The sequence below is a fragment of the Schistocerca nitens genome, chromosome 12, assembly GCF_023898315.1.
Source record: "Schistocerca nitens isolate TAMUIC-IGC-003100 chromosome 12, iqSchNite1.1, whole genome shotgun sequence".
In the NCBI taxonomy this organism is placed as follows: Eukaryota; Metazoa; Arthropoda; class Insecta; order Orthoptera; family Acrididae; genus Schistocerca; species Schistocerca nitens.
In genome coordinates, this window is record NC_064625.1 from 28,107,714 (window position 1) to 28,120,248 (window position 12,535).

The 12,535-nt window shown below is 44.8% G+C and overlaps 1 protein-coding gene and 1 pseudogene across 1 annotated transcript in view; one reads left to right on the forward strand and one right to left on the reverse strand.

Annotated features, from left to right (window-relative positions):
• The window catches only part of LOC126215049 (peroxidase-like), a 276,437-nt gene that overhangs the window by 20,083 nt on the left and 243,819 nt on the right, over window positions 1-12,535 (forward strand). The gene's annotated exons all lie outside the window — the stretch shown is intronic.
• Window positions 2,498-2,615, reverse strand: LOC126215431 (5S ribosomal RNA; annotated as a pseudogene).

A 12,535-nucleotide genomic window follows, 5' to 3' on the forward strand; every position in this document is an offset into this window, starting at 1 on the left:
CCCTATGTTCGGTCCACATGTTCTCTAGGGTGGTCCCCCGTCCGCGTCTGATCCGCTTACGTTCTTTTGTTCACTGCGTCACATGGCCGCAACTCTACGAGGCGGCATCCAACGTTGCGATGGGCAGTTTTCATAATGTTTTTGTTGTTCAGTGTATATGTAATTTATTTTATTTTTTTCCAACCAATATGACGTCTTGCAAGTCTATTTTTGGCACATACATCCCAGTGACACTCTCGATCGTATTCATTGCCATGCGACAAAACTGAAGCACCCAGAGGAGGCGGTCGGGTCTCATTGTAACTTCGACGCCTGCAAGTACAGATCACCATCTATCCTACAGAAAAGCCTCCGAACCCCACGTTCGGTACCGTATGTGTTCTAAGTAGGCTGTTTAGGTTTTTTTATTGGTAACGCCACGTAGCGCTCTGTAGGAAAATCACTGGCTCTGCTGTGTGCAGTCTGTGGCTGGTTTGCATTGTTGTTGGCTATTGTAGTGTTGGGCAGCTGGATGTTAACAGCGCGTAGCGTTGCGCAGTTGGAGGTGAGCCGCCAGTAGTGGTGGATGTGGGGAGAGACTGATGCCAGACATCTAAGCGGACGATCTGGACGTGTGTCATCAGCAAAAGGAAATTTGTAAGACTGGATGTCATGACCTTATATATATATATATATATATATATATATATATATATATATATATATATATGACTTTTGAACACTATTAAGGTAAATACATTGTTTGTTCTCTATCAAAATCTTTCATTTGCTAACTATGCCTATCAGTAGTTAGTGCCTTCAGTAGTTAGAATCTTTTATTTAGTATTGGCGCTCGCTGTATTGCAGTAGTTCGAGTAACGAAGATTTTTGTGAAGTAAGTGATTTATGAAGGGTATAGGTTATCGTTAGTCAGGGCCATTCTTTTGTAGGGATTATTGAAAGTCAGATTGCGTTGCGCTAAAAAAATATTGTGTGTCAGTTTAGTGATGATGAGAATAAGTAAAGAGCAAAATGTCTGAGTACGTTCAGATCTGCTCAGCTGTTTGAAAATCAAATAACGTAAGAGGTTTATCAGCACAGTCATTCATTAATTTTTCTAAGGGGAGGTTTCAGTGTGTCCGAATGTATGTTAGACTATCATGTCAAAATTTGAAGTAAATCGGTCAACGGTCAAGAAATTTGTGAGATTTTGGCTAATAAATTTTCCTCCTTTGTGTGTGTGTGTGTGTGTGTGTGTGTGTGTGTGTGTGTGTGTGTGTGTGTGCGTGTGTAGGTGGGTGTGTGTGTGTGCGTGTGTGTGTGTCAAATTTGACGTAAATCGATGAGGAACTTTTCGAAATTTTTGCTAAAACTTTTTCCATTTACGTAGTTTATGTATGTTTAGATACGATATACTTTACAAAATATGTAGCCTATCTCCCACCGTAAACGTGTAAAAATTTGAAGTAAATCGGTCAAGAACGATTCGAGATTTTTGGTGACAACTTAAAACAACGTCATGGGTTAATAGCTGTAGAGTAGTAGAAATTAAGACCAGGTCAACCGAAGGAGCCATCCTCCAAGAAACTAAGTAAGTGCAATCAGCAATAGAATGTGCGCCTCTTCAAACGAATTCGGAATGCAAAATAGAAGCCGTCTGCTCTGAAATGTCTTCATAAACTAACTGTTCTCAGTTATTTTCCTGTGGGAGCTGAGTACTTTCGAACCCTCTGCCAAACAACTGTGCACTGCAGTGTAATGACGTAGACGTGGAGCCTATAACCTCTTTCCAAGACATTTGACAACATAACGGAAATACGGTGGAATGTTTGTAACTTTGTGGTCTGTGTGAGACCCCACTCGGGAACCAGCGGCTGGGCGCTACGGTCGGTGCTTTATCGCGGCGCGCGCCGTTCTCGCTCTACGGGAGACACGCGCGCACAGCTTCCGCCAGCGCCGGTTTCTGGTCTTTACGACCTGCGGCCCGCCGCTGCGTCGGCGTCGGCCTTGATATCCGCGCACAGCACACACCTTTCCCCGACCTCGCCTAGAACGCCGATCTGTCGCGCCGCGCCGTTCCTGGACGTTAGCATACCGGCCGCGCGGTGACAGCTAGAGCAGCCGCGGCTTTTGTCTACTCCAGCACCACTTGCGACCGTATTGCACTGCCTTACGAAGCATTCAGAAGGCAAGGCGGGGCCCAAATCTTGCTTTGCATATGAACACACCACCGGCGGGTATGTAAATAATTACAGCTGTCACACCCACCCACACCCACACACACACACACACACACACACACACACACACACACACACACACACACACACCACAAACAACTGAACTTAACTCCTCCCGAACAGGCCATGAAGGCCCAACGGTACCGACCGACCGTCGTGTCATCCTCAGCCCATAGGCGTCACTGGATGCGGATATGGAGGGGCGTGTGGTCAGCACACCGCTCTCCCGGCCGAATGTCGGCTTCAGTTTGCCTCACAACGGCTGAGTGCACCCCGTTTGCCAACAGCGCTCGGCAGACCGGATGGTCACCCATCCAAGTACTAGCCCCGCCCGACAACGCTTTACTTCGGTGATCTGACGGGAACCGGTGTTACCACTGCGGCAAGACCATTGGCACAACCATAAAAAAAAGACGAAATAAAATTTTTTGAAGATATCTGAGTCTCAACTGAAGCAATGAATTAAAATTTGTGCCACAGCTAAGATTCGAACCCAGCATTATAACTGTCCGTGTTTCTGAGCCAGAACCGTACTACATTGGTTTGAGAAGCATTGTAGTGAACTCACGTTGATGTCTCTGCGACTATGGAGCCCATCTGGGTCGCTATGGGCGCCTTCACCGCGTACTCAAATCGGCGGCCCGGTATTTACACGAATTACATCACCCCTGCCTTGACATCTAATGCCAAACATATCCTCAAATCTACCAACAAACAGCTGGATACCTGACACACACAACCAGTGATGTATTTCATTCGAAAGACGGACCAACAAGCTATTAAGCACATACAAAGTTTCCGCTCATCAGTGTATAAGCGCAGTGGAAGAGTGTATACAGGGTGGTCCATTGATAGTGACCGGGCCAAATATCTCACGAAATAAGCGTCAAACGAAAAAAACTACAAAAACGAAACTTGTCTAGCTTGAAGGGGGAAACCAGATGGCGCTAAGGTTGACCTGCTAGTTGGCGCTGTCGTAGGTCAAACGGATATCAACTGCGTTTTTTTAAATAGGAACCCACATTTTTATTACATATTCGTGTAGTACGTAAAGTAATATGAATGTTTTGGCTGGACCACCTTTTTCGCTTTGTGATACATGGCGCTGTAATAGTAACAAACATATGGCTCACAATTTTAGACGAACAGTTGCTAACAGGTAGATTTTTTAAATTAAAATACAGAACGTAGGTACGATTGAACATTTTATTTCGGTTGTTCCAGTGTGATACATGTACCTTTGTGAACTTAACATTTCTGAGAACGCATGCTGTTACAGCGTGAATACCTGTAAATTCCACATTAATGCAATAGATGCTCAAAATGATGTCCGTCAACCTCAATGCATTTGGCAATACTTGCAACGACATTCCTCTCAACAGCGAGTAGTTCGCCTTCCGTAATGTTCGCACATGCATTGACAATACGCTGACGCACGTCGTCAGGCGTTGTCGGTGGATCATGATAGCAAATATCCATCAACTTTCCCCACAGAAAGAAATCCAGGGACGTCAGATCCGGTGAACGTGCGGGCCATGGTATGGTGCTTCGACGACCAATCCACCTGTCATGAATTATGCTACTCAATACCGCTTCAACCGCACGTAAGCTATGTGCTGGACATCCATCATGTTGGAAGTACATCGCCATTCTGTCATGCAGTGAAACATCTTGTAGAAACATCGGTAGAACATTACGTAGGATTTCAGCATACGTTTCAGCATTTAGATTGACATCGATAAAATGGGGGCCAATTATCCTTCCTCCCATAATGCCGCACCATACATTAATCCGCCAAGGTCGCTGATGTTCCACTTGTCGCAGCCATCGTGGATTTTCCGTCGCCCAATAGTGCATATTATGCCGGTTTACGTTACCGCTGTTGGTGAATGACGCTTCGTCGCTAAATAGAACGGGTGCAAAGAATCTGTCATTGTCCCGTAATTTCTCTTGTGCCCAGTGGCAGAACTTTACACGGCGTTCAAAGTCGTCGCCATGCAATTCATGGCGCATAGAAATATTGAACGTGTGCAATCGATGTTGATGTAGCATTTTCAACACCGACGTTTTTGAGTTTCCTGTTTCTCGCGCAATTTGTCTGTTACTGGTGTGAGGATTAGCCGCGACAGCAGCTAAAACACCTACTTGGGCATCACCATTTGTTGCAGGTCGTGGTTTACGTTTCACATGTGGCTGAATACTTCCTGTTTCCTTAAATAACGTAACTATTCGGCTAACGACCCGGACACTTGGATGATGTCGTCCAGGATACCGAGCAGCATACATAGCTCACGCCCGTTGGGCATTTTGATCACAATAGCCATACATCAACACGATATCGACCTTTTCCGCAATTGGTAAACGGTCCATTTTAGCACGGGTAATGTATCACGAAGCAAATACCGTCCGCACTGGCGGAATGTTACGTGATACCAAATACGTTTGTGACTATTACAGCGCCATCTATCACAAAGTGAAAAAAGTGCTCCAACTAAATCATTCATATTTCTTTACGTACTACACGAATATGTAATAAAAAACGGGGTTCCTATTTTTAAAAAAAACGCAGTTGATATCCGTTTGACCTATCACAGCGCCATCTAGCGGGCCAACCATAGCGCCATCTGGTTTCCCCCTTCAAGCTAGACGAGTTTCGTTCTTTGTAGTTTTTTCGTTTGATGCTTATTTCGTGAGATATTTGGCCCAGTCACTATCAATGGATCACCCTGTATATAAAGAGGAAACGTTGTCAATAAAAATCAGGAAATGCTCTTGACCGATTTACTTCAATTTTTTTATGCGATACTGTAACAGACATTCGGAAGGACATATTTTTAAAGATGTCTAGGATAAACATATATCTAAAAGGGAAACGTAAGACAACCACTAAAATTTTTCGTTAAGCCACTGACCGTCTTGTCACAAAGTGGGATAAATGTATTAAGAATTATAGTGATTACTTTTGAAATAATAAAGAGTTTAAGCAATTTTTTTCATGTCTCATTTTCATTTGACTGCCCCTTACAATGGTCTTAGTATCGTCTTATTTAATTCAACTATATTGCACTATCCTTGTTATGCTATTGTTGATGTTAAATAACCATACTGTAGAGCTGCATGCCCTCGGAAATACTAACGACTGTAGTTTCTCCTTGATTCGAGCCATGCGCAGTGTCAACACGGCTATGATATATTGGCCAATGTTTCGAGGCCAGATCGGTCATTCAGACTACTAAGAAGGCTGCCGCCCCTCTACACAGACAGCCCATGGAGTTCTGACTGCACGTACAATACGGGTACCACGTGTCGTTGAGAAACACAAGCCGAACCCACCTTATCACGCTCCGTGTTCCATAAAAAGAAAATATACGACTATAAAGTAAAGGTATCATATTGATCCTTATGACCGCATGCCAACAAAACGCTTTGCCCAAGAATCAGCGCTAGTCTCATTAACCGAAGAAAGATTAACGATACTTTATTCACCAACACTGGCCGATTTAAGTCTAATGATTATCGCCGTAAGTTTGAAATTACCCATTAGCAGTGAATGAAGCATATTATTCTAACGACGTGTGGACTCAGCGGAATCGTTTCTTCTTATACAGCTCGTGGACGCAAACAAATGAAGTATTAAATAATTGTCTGACCCTGTCCGTAGCTAACAAAGTCATCAGTGCTGCTAATTGCAATGACATTGTCCCAGGGTCGATTCCCGGTACTTCCAACGATTTTTGCTTGGTGAGAGGTCTGAAACGTGGCGTGCACTCGGCCTTGTGATGGTAAATGAGGAGCTCCTTGACTGAATGATAGCGGCTCCAGCGAGGACGTAGCCTGGATTGTTGTGCCGAGGGGCGGATGGGGAGATGGCGAGGGGGGACGGGGGGTCAGATCTGTTAAATAGAACTGTAAAAAGTCTCATGTTTTTCATTTCTTCTGAAACACATTTGTTTATTTTTAAATTTTGTGTATATATTTGCTTTTGGGGAGGTCTTCATTAAGCAAGAAAACCTTCTCTTATAAAAGCAGCACATATATATTATTAACGTTAATTCCCCGTTAAGGAGAGCGCTAAAACACAATCAGTTCTCGTGGAATTTTTTTCTGTCTTTCTTTTTCGTTCCCAGAAATCTCTCCTATATTCTTTGTGAAGAGAACATGATGCGAATCCTGAGCGGTCCATTCGGCATGTTGTTGGGCCCATCTGTACCGCGCTGCATGGTGTCGTTGTTAGAAAAATGGACCTCGCCATAGAGGTCGGGAGTGAAACTGCGCGTCATGCAGCCTATTGTGCACAGTTTGAGTCGTAACACGACGTCCTGTGGCTCCACGAAAAGTATTATTCAACATGGTGGCGTTGCTGTCAGGGTCCCTCCGAGCCATAATCCGTAGGTAGCGGTCATCCACGGCAGTAGTAGCCCTTGGGCGGCCTGAGCGAGGCATGTCATCGACAGTTCCTGTCTCTCAAACAACATCGCTTTGGTTCACTCCGAGACGCCTGGACACTTCTCTTGTTGAGAGCCCTTCCTGGCACATAGTTACAATGCGGACGCGTTCGAACCGCGGTATTCATCGTCTAGGCATGCTTGAACTACAGACAATACGAGCCGTGAACCTCCTTTCTGGTGGAATGACTGGAACTGATCGGCTGTCGGACCTCCTCCATCTAATGGGCGCTGCTCATGCATGAATTTTTACACCTTTGGGCGGATTTATCGACATATCTGAGCAGTCAAAGAGACTGTGTCTGTAATACAATATCCACAGTCAACGTCTGTCTTCCGGAGTTATGAGAACTGAGGTGATGCAAAACTTTTTTTGATGTGTGTAGTACATGAATTGCTCATACTCCACACGTCGAGACGCATGCTGGTTCGACTAGAATAACGGCGCAATAGCGTCTGCCGATCACGCAATTAAGTCGAAACCGGTTACGCGTATGGAGAAGCAGCGACTTAGCAGCTAAAATATCCTGCGAGTGCCAGTCGCTGGAAGCTGCTCTATACATTACGCGTAGAATTGCTGAAGGTGCTGTAGCGATCCGTTTAAGCTCTCCTGTCTGTGATTTCATTTGGCAAACCACCCAGACAAATTAGTCCCCCCCGGTTTCGTCACACTGGTACCGTGTAACAGCCTTGCCATCAAATCGGTGACGTAGAGGGTCCAAAAATGTCTCAAGGTACACCACATTTAGTTGAAGTACGTTCTTGTTGATTAAATCCCATAGACATACCAATGTTGATCAATACGTTTGCTAGTTGTTCAAATGCTCCCGGATAGTTTAATCGTTAATAAAATCAAGTAATTTAGGAGACCAAACGAGATGCGACATGAATCTACGTATTAGTCAAACCAATAAATCTCTTGTTGTTAACTTGTGAGGCGTGAATGTCCACAGCACACTCGTCGTGCTGTACAAGAAAGAACAACCGTTCATCAACGAGAATAATGAAAGGAACATCCAGGTTCACGTTTGCGGCGTTTTAAAGAAATGGGCCCAAATCTTGGAACGTTGGAAGGAATTTGTGGCGAGCTGCATCGAAGCCCTCAGGAGACTGATTTCTCACAAAGGAATCTCGCCATCAAGGTGCCTATAACGACATCCACTGTGGTGTGCAGTGACTATACCCGACCCAGGGGTCGCTTTTTGGTCGCTCCAGGAAGCTGCAAAGAAAGTCGGGCAGAGTGGTCCTGCTGGGTCCTGTCTGTAGAAGAGAGAGCAGGTCACTTACTGGTGTGGCGGCAGACGTAACCGGCTACTCGCTTCAAGGACGGACGCCGCACTGCTAGACGGCTGGATGACGTCACACGGTGCCCGCGGCGCATCTCCCCATACAAACACATGTTGAGCTACACCTGTTGCTCCTAGGGTCGCCAGCTCAAAAATGCACTACTGGCCATTAAAATTGATACACCAAGAAGAAATACAGATGATAAGCGAGTATTCTTGGACAAATATATTGTACTAGAACTGACATGTTATCACATTTTCACGCAGTGTGGGTGCGTAGATCCCGAGAAATCAGTACCCAGAACAAGCACCTCTGGCCGTAATAACGGCCTTCATACGCGTGGCCATTGAGTCAAACAGAGCTTGTATGGCGTGTACAGATACAGCTGCCCATGCAGCTTCAACACGATACCACCGTTCATCAAGAGTAGTGACTGGCGTACTGTGACGAGCCAGTTGCTCGGCCACCACAGACCAGACGTTTTCAGTTGGTGAGAGATCTGGAGAATGTGATGGCCAGGGCAGCAGTCGAACATTTTCAGTATCCAGAAAGGCCCGTACAGGATCTGCAACATGCGGTCGTGCATTATGCTACTGAAATGTAGGGTTTCGCAGGAATCGAATGAAGGGTAGAGCCACGGGTCGTAACATATTTGAAATGTAACGTCCACTGTTCAAAGTGCCGTCAATGTGAACAAGAGGTGACCGAGACGTGTAACCAATGGCACGCCATACCATCACGCCGCGTGATACGCCAGTATGGCGATGAAGACACGCTTCCAATGTGCGTTCACCGCAATGTCGCCAAACACGGATTCGACCATCATGATGCTGTAAACAGAACCTGGATTCATCCGAAAAAATCAGGTTTTGTCGTTCGCGCACCCAGGTTCGTCGTTGATTACACCATCGCAGGCGCTCCTGTCTGTGATGCAGCGTCAAGGGTAACCGTAGCCGTCGTCTCCTAGCTGATAGTCCATGCTGCTGCAAACGTCGTCGAACTGTTCGTGCAGATGGTTGTTGTCTTGGCAACGTCCCCACCTGTTGACTCAGGGATCGAGACGTGGCTGCACGATCCGTTACAGCCATGCGGATAAGATGCCTGTCATCTCGACTGCTAGTGATACGAGGCCGTTGGGATCCAGCACCATCGATTCCATATTCTGCTAAGAGTCATTGGATCCCGACCAATGCGAGCAGCAATGTCGCGATACGATAAACCGCAATCGCGATAGGCTACATTGCGACCTTTATCAAAGTCGGAAACGTGATGGTACGCATTTCTCCTCCTTACACGAGGCATCACAACAACGTTTCACCAGGCAACGCCGGTCAGCTGCTGTTTGTGTATGAGAAATCGGTTGGAAACTTTCCTCATGTCAGCACGTTGTAGGTGTCGCCACCGGCGCCAACCTTGTGTGAATGCTCTGAAAAGCTAATCATTTGCATATCACTGCATCTTCTTGCTCTCGGTTAAATTTCGCGTCTGTAGCAATTTTAATGGCCAGTAGTGTAGAAAAACAGGACTCTGCGCTGTATTTCGTCGGAAACTGTACCCTAAAATCGGAACACCCTATTTTAAATAAAAATGGAGTCAGTCGGATATTTTCTATAATAAGTAATCAATTTGCATATTTTCTTTTCGCGAGATCAGACTTAAACGTGCTTAGACTACAAAGGAATTGGATAGATTTGAGTAGAATTCAGGCTCTGAGGGTTCCATACTAACTTACTTACGTATATAGCTAGTTCATCCAGCCCGGGAATCTACGATTTTTGCTGTTATCGACATTGTTACTGGCAAGGTATCGGTTCCGGGAATTGCACGACTCTCGAAAATGTTTTAAATTGAAGTCAGATAATATATGACAAAAGAAACACCTTTTTCGTGTGATATAATTACAAATTAACGATATTCGGACTTTTTCGTTTACTTGTCTCGTGAAACCGTGCTTCTTCCAAATTTCACGATTCTAGTTCAACGGGAAGCACTTCATAGGTTTTGATGAATGAGTGTTCAAGTATCAAAATACTACAAAAAAGGCCGTATCTTTCGATATCTTTGACTTAGAAGACTCACTTTTTTACATTGGGAAGGTACCGTAGACATCAATTACATCTGACACCAATTCTATACGTTTACCCGTGCTTCAGAGAAAGATGGGCAGACAGACAGACAATAAAGTGACCCTCTAAAAGTTTCATTTTTAGCGACTGAGGTATCGAACCATAAAACCGAACAGTAATCGGCCTTCTAATTTGGCAGTTAAGTGCTCAGTCGTTTTAATACCTCAATGATGTTCCTGTAAAATAATCTTACGTCAAGATAAGAAATAGTTCTTCATTCATCTACATCTACGTGGATACTCTGTAAATCAAACTTAAGTGCCTGGCAGAGGGTTCATCGAACCACCTTCACAATAATTCTCCATTATTCCAATCTCTAACAGCGCGCGAAAAAACGAACGCCTATTTCTCTACCGTCAGTCTCTAACACTACGTAGGGGAAAAATGAACACTTAAATCTTTCTTTGGGAGCTCTGATTTCCCTTATTTTATTATGAAGATCGTTTCTCCGTATGTAAGTATGCGTTAACAAAATATCTTCGCATTCGGAGGAGAAAGCTGATGACTGAAATTTCGTGAGAAGATTCCGCGGCAACGCCTTTGTTTTAATTATATCCACCCCGAATCCTGTATCATGTTCGCGACACTCTCTCCTCTATTTCGGGGCACTGCAAAACGTGTTACCCTTCATTGCACTTTTTCGATGTAATCCGTTTGTCCTGTTTGGTAATGATTTCAGACCGCGCAGTAGTACTCCAAAAGAGGTTCGACAAGGGTGGTGTGGGGAGTCTCTTTAGTAGATCTGTTACATTTTCTGGCAATAAATCGCAGTCGTTCTTTCCAATTTAAGATGGTCGTAATTGTAATTTAGGTGAATTCGCAGACTTAAAATTTAATTGATTTATCGTGTAACCGAAGTTTAACGGATTCTTTTTATCACTCATGTGAACGACCTACACTTTTTTTTCAAATTTAGGATCAATTTCCTGTTTTCGCCCCATACAAATATGTTTTCTACACTTTTTCGCAATTTGATTTGATCTTCTGGTGACAACTAACTGCGTAGCGTCCTCACTTAGTGTTAGCCACTTTCGGCCTACGAGGAAGAACACTGGACGCAGATAAAAATACCATTACTTGAAAAAAGAGACAGCATTGGTCGTATATTTTTTACTATTGCAAAATCGATTTTCTGTCACTGAGTGACCATCTTCAGTGCTATGTTGTATAACTTAAATTGGGATGCACTGTTGTCACTAAGCTTACGGCAATCACATAGACTGACATATAGAAGGCTGTGGGTTGCTGGTCATGTCGGGAAAAGGAAAGGCACCAGGTTGAGGAAGATGAAACGAAGTTTGAGAGAGAAGAAACTTTCTGATGGTAAAACCATAAGAGGCAGGCTGACAGACAGAATGATGAACTACAGCAGTATTATGGGATGGGCATTAGAAATAAGGCGGGAACAAGCTCTACTGAGGATTTACCGACAGCCCTGCTGGATTCAGGGTGTCAGTTCCCTCCAGCACTACTTCAGACGGTAGTCGAGTCCATGCGACGTCGTGTTGCAGGGGCTCTACACGATATTAGACAGGTGTACCAGTTTCTTTGGCTTCAGTATATAGCCCCGTCTTACCGGTATCAAGTGAAACTGCGAGCAGTGACGATAATGGACGTTGGACGCTACGTGTGTACTTCGTGACAAGTTGAGAATTTGGGTTGGAGAGAAAGCGTGCTCGCATAACAGAAGCGGTTAAAGGCGACTGCTCACGTAAAACACGAAATCCGGATTCGGGTCCCGGACCGGCACAAATTTTCACTTGCAGCTTTGCATTTAATTCATGCCCGCTTGCGGGTAAGGTTTCTCTTACGTCATCATGCGTTCCAGAAGCCAGCCTTTATTTAAGCTTTTCCTTGGTGGAGGGGGGGGGGGGGTTGGTTGGGCTTCTTTCCCCTCTCTGCCACAGCTTGCTCACTTTCTATGGTCTGCCGGACGTAGCCACGTCGAACTTGTCGTCACCGGGCAGCAGCTACTGTCTGCCTGTGATGGGTGACCTCACCGGCTGGAACATTCTCAGCAGGCCGTCAGCGCGCTAAGCCATCAGCGTGAGCGAGAAACTGGAAAGTAGCTTTGCTGTTTCTCAGAATCCCTTGTCATTGTTGAGACTCGTAGTCTTTTGAATATTTTTTTCTCCGAAAGTTGGCTAAGTAATTTTGAAGTACATACGGGGTGTTCAGTTTAACTGAAGACAGTGAAACGTCTCGAAGACTACACATCGGATCAAACAAAGTTATGATTCCAATTTGTATGTCTCGGAGGGGAACATCGAAAGATGCCACACTCAAATCCGCCACCCCACCGCTGCGTGATTGATGGTGGGCAACTTTGAAATCTTCAATGGGAACCTCCGATTTTTTATTGCAGATTACGATTCTACGGCAAAATCTACATGCGTTTTGTCTGAAGGAATTTTTTGGTTTCGCCACAGATAGCGCTGCGATTGGAGGATAAGTAATC